Genomic DNA, 5,000 nt, shown 5'->3' with positions numbered 1-5,000 from the left:
CGTTTGCGAGGTAGCGCAAGGAAACAGACGAAAGAAATGGCCCAACCCACCCCCATACACATGTATATACATACGTCCACACACGCAAATATACATACCTACACAGCTTTCCATGGTTTACCCCAGACGCTTCACATGCCCTGATTCAATCCACTGACAGCACGTCAACCCCGGTATACCACATCGCTCCAATTCACTCTATTCCTTGCCCTCCTTTCACCCTCCTGCATGTTCAGGCCCCGATCACACAAAATCTTTTTCACTCCATCTTTCCACCTCCAATTTGGTCTCCCTCTTCTCCTCGTTCCCTCCACCTCCGACACATATATCCTCTTGGTCAATCTTTCCTCACTCATTCTCTTCATGTGACCAAACCATTTCAAAACACCCTCTTCTGCTCTCTCAACCACGCTCTTTTTATTTCCACACATCTCTCTTACCCTTACGTTACTTACTCGATCAAACCACCTCACACCACACATTGTCCTCAAACATCTCATTTCCAGCACATCCATCCTCCTGCGCACAACTCTATCCATAGCCCACGCCTCGCAACCATACAACATTGTTGGAACCACTATTCCTTCAAAATACCCATTTATATATATATATATATATATATATATATATATATATATATATATATATATATATATATATATATATATATATATATATATATATATATATACATAAAAGAAAGAGACAGGAGGTCAAGAGAAAGGTGCAAGAGGTGAAAGAAAGGGCAAATGAGAGTTGGGGTGAGAGACTATCAGTAAATTTTAGGGAGAATAAAAAGATGTTCTGGAAGGAGGTAAATAGGGTGCGAAAGACAAGGGAGCAAATGGGAACTTCAGTGAAGGGCGTAAATGGGGAGGTGATAACAAGTAGCGGTGATGTGAGAAGGAGATGGAATGAGTATTTTGAAGGTTTGTTGAATGTGTCTGATGACAGAGTGGCAGATATAGGGTGTTTTGGTCGAGGTGGTGTGCAAAGTGAGAGGGTTAGGGAAAATGATTTGGTAAACAGAGAAGAGGTAGTAAAAGCTTTGCGGAAGATGAAAGCCGGCAAGGCAGCAGGTTTGGATGGTATTGCAGTGGAATTTATTAAAAAAGGGGGTGACTGTATTGTTGACTGGTTGGTAAGGTTATTTAATGTATGTATGACTCATGGTGAGGTGCCTGAGGATTGGCGGAATGCGTGCATAGTGCCATTGTACAAAGGCAAAGGGGATAAGAGTGAGTGCTCAAATTACAGAGGTATAAGTTTGTTGAGTATTCCTGGTAAATTATATGGGAGGGTATTGATTGAGAGGGTGAAGGCATGTACAGAGCATCAGATTGGGGAAGAGCAGTGCGGTTTCAGAAGTGGTAGAGGATGTGTGGATCAGGTGTTTGCTTTGAAGAATGTATGTGAGAAATACTTAGAAAAGCAAATGGATTTGTATGTAGCATTTATGGATCTGGAGAAGGCATATGATAGAGTTGATAGAGATGCTCTGTGGAAGGTATTAAGAATATATGGTGTGGGAGGCAAGTTGTTAGAAGCAGTGAAAAGTTTTTATCGAGGATGTAAGGCATGTGTACGTGTAGGAAGAGAGGAAAGTGATTGGTTCTCAGTGAATGTAGGTTTGCGGCAGGGGTGTGTGATGTCTCCATGGTTGTTTAATTTGTTTATGGATGGGGTTGTTAGGGAGGTAAATGCAAGAGTTTTGGAAAGAGGGGCAAGTATGAAGTCTGTTGGGGATGAGAGAGCTTGGGAAGTGAGTCAGTTGTTGTTCGCTGATGATACAGCGCTGGTGGCTGATTCATGTGAGAAACTGCAGAAGCTGGTGACTGAGTTTGGTAAAGTGTGTGGAAGAAGAAAGTTAAGAGTAAATGTGAATAAGAGCAAGGTTATTAGGTACAGTAGGGGTGAGGGTCAAGTCAATTGGGAGGTGAGTTTGAATGGAGAAAAACTGGAGGAAGTGAAGTGTTTTAGATATCTGGGAGTGGATCTGTCAGCGGATGGAACCATGGAAGCGGAAGTGGATCATAGGGTGGGGGAGGGGGCGAAAATTTTGGGAGCCTTGAAAAATGTGTGGAAGTCGAGAACATTATCTCGGAAAGCAAAAATGGGTATGTTTGAAGGAATAGTGGTACCAACAATGTTGTATGGTTGCGAGGCGTGGGCTATGGATAGAGATGTGCGCAGGAGGATGGATGTGCTGGAAATGAGATGTTTGAGGAAAATGTGTGGTGTGAGGTGGTTTGATCGAGTAAGTAACGTAAGGGTAAGAGAGATGTGTGGAAATAAAAAGAGCGTGGTTGAGAGAGCAGAAGAGGGTGTTTTGAAATGGTTTGGGCACATGGAGAGAATGAGTGAGGAAAGATTGACCAAGAGGATATATGTGTCGGAGGTGGAGGGAACGAGGAGAAGAGGGAGACCAAATTGGAGGTGGAAAGATGGAGTGAAAAAGATTTTGTGTGATCGGGGCCTGAACATGCAGGAGGGTGAAAGGAGGGCAAGGAATAGAGTGAATTGGAGCGATGTGGTATACAGGGGTTGACGTGCTGTCAGTGGATTGAATCAAGGCATGTGAAGCGTCTGGGGTAAACCATGGAAAGCTGTGTAGGTATGTATATTTGCGTGTGTGGACGTGTGTATGTACATGTGTATGGGGGGGGGGGTTGGGCCATTTCTTTCGTCTGTTTCCTTGCGCTACCTCGCAAACGCGGGAGACAGCGACAAAGTATAAAAAAAAAAAAAAAAAAAAATATATATATATATATATATATATATATATATATATATATATATATATATATATATATATATATATATATATATATATATATATATATATATATATGTGTATGTGAGAAATACTTAGAAAAGCAAATGGATTTGTATGTAGCATTTATGGATCTGGAGAAGGCATATGATAGAGTTGATAGAGATGCTCTGTGGAAGGTATTAAGAATATATGGTGTGGGAGGCAAGTTGTTAGAAGCAGTGAAAAGTTTTTATCGAGGATGTAAGGCATGTGTACGTGTAGGAAGAGAGGAAAGTGATTGGTTCTCAGTGAATGTAGGTTTGCGGCAGGGGTGTGTGATGTCTCCATGGTTGTTTAATTTGTTTATGGATGGGGTTGTTAGGGAGGTAAATGCAAGAGTCTTGGAAAGAGGGGCAAGTATGAAGTCTTTTGGGGATGAGAGAGCTTGGGAAGTGAGTCAGTTGTTGTTCGCTGATGATACTGCGCTGGTGGCGGATTCATGTGAGAAACTGCAGAAGCTGGTGACTGAGTTTGGTAAAATGTGTGGAAGAAGAAAGTTAAGAGTAAATGTGAATAAGAGCAAGGTTATTAGGTACAGTAGGGTTGAGGGTCAAGTCAATTGGGAGGTGAGTTTGAATGGAGAAAAACTGGAGGAAGTGAAGTGTTTTAGATATCTGGGAGTGGATCTGTCAGCGGATGGAACCATGGAAGCGGAAGTGGATCATAGGGTGGGGGAGGGGGCGAAAATTTTGGGAGCCTTGAAAAATGTGTGGAAGTCGAGAACATTATGTCGGAAAGCAAAAATGGGTATGTTTGAAGGAATAGTGGTTCCAACAATGTTGTATGGTTGCGAGGCGTGGGCTATGGATAGAGTTGTGTGCAGGAGGATGGATGTGCTGGAAATGAGATGTTTGAGGACAATGTGTGGTGTGAGGTGGTTTGATCGAGTAAGTAACGTAAGGGTAAGAGAGATGTGTGGAAATAAAAAGAGCGTGGTTGAGAGAGCAGAAGAGGGTGTTTTGAAATGGTTTGGGCACATGGAGAGAATGAGTGAGGAAAGATTGACCAAGAGGATATATGTGTCGGAGGTGGAGGGAACGAGGAGAAGAGGGAGACCAAATTGGAGGTGGAAAGATGGAGTGAAAAGGATTTTGTGTGATCGGGGCCTGAACATGCAGGAGGGTGAAAGGAGGGCAAGGAATAGAGTGAATTGGAGCGATGTGGTATACAGGGGTTGACGTGCTTTCGGTGGATTGAATCAAGGCATGTGAAGCGTCCGGGGTAAACCATGGAAAGCTGTGTAGGTATGTATATTTGCGTGTGTGGACGTGTGTATGTACATGTGTATGGGGGGGGGTTGGGCCATTTCTTTCGTCTGTTTCCTTGCGCTACCTCGCAAACGCGGGAGACAGCGACGAGGTATAAAAAAAAAAAAAAAAAAAAAAAAAATATATATATATATATATATATATATATATATATATATATATATATATATATATATATATATATATATATATATATATATATATATATATATATATATATATATATATATATATATATATATATATATATATATATATATATATATTTCTTTATAATGGGTTCAAAAGGATTTTACCCCTGGGGTTAGGGATAAAACCCTGGGTTGATATGACTGAGTCTTTTGCCAAACTGGTCTGTGTCATTCGCGAGGTGTTGGCATTAACTACTGGAGGTCTACACACGCCCTGGCCCTCCCTCCGTCAGGTACCTCCTGACCACGATGGTGTGGCTGACGAACACACCCGGCAAGGGTCGTTGTCCTCGTTCTAATCTCGTCAGGTCAAGGACCTTCTCCACCTGAGATGATCTCGTATGAGGCGTATGATCGTGAGAGACTGCGGTGGACTGATCTCTTACCTAGACACACTAGGCAATGACGAGGACGCTCTAGGCAATGACGAGGACGCTCTAGGCAATGACGAGGACGCTCTAGGTAATGACGAGGACGCTCTAGGTAATGACGAGGACGCTCTAGGTAATGACGAGGACGCTCTAGGTAATGACGAGGACGCTCTAGGCAATGACGAGGACGCTCTAGGCAATGACGAGGACGCTCTAGGCAATGACGAGGACGCTCTAGGCAATGACGAGGACACTCTAGGCGATAACGAGGATACTCTAGGCAGTGACGAGGACACTCTAGGCAATGACGAGGACACTCTAGGCAATGACGAGGACGCTCTAGGCAATGACGAGG

Source organism: Panulirus ornatus, chromosome 41 (genome assembly GCF_036320965.1).
Source record: "Panulirus ornatus isolate Po-2019 chromosome 41, ASM3632096v1, whole genome shotgun sequence".
NCBI lineage: Eukaryota > Metazoa > Arthropoda > Malacostraca > Decapoda > Palinuridae > Panulirus > Panulirus ornatus.
The sequence above is the reverse complement of the archived record's forward strand: the minus strand, read 5'-3'. Positions refer to the sequence as shown.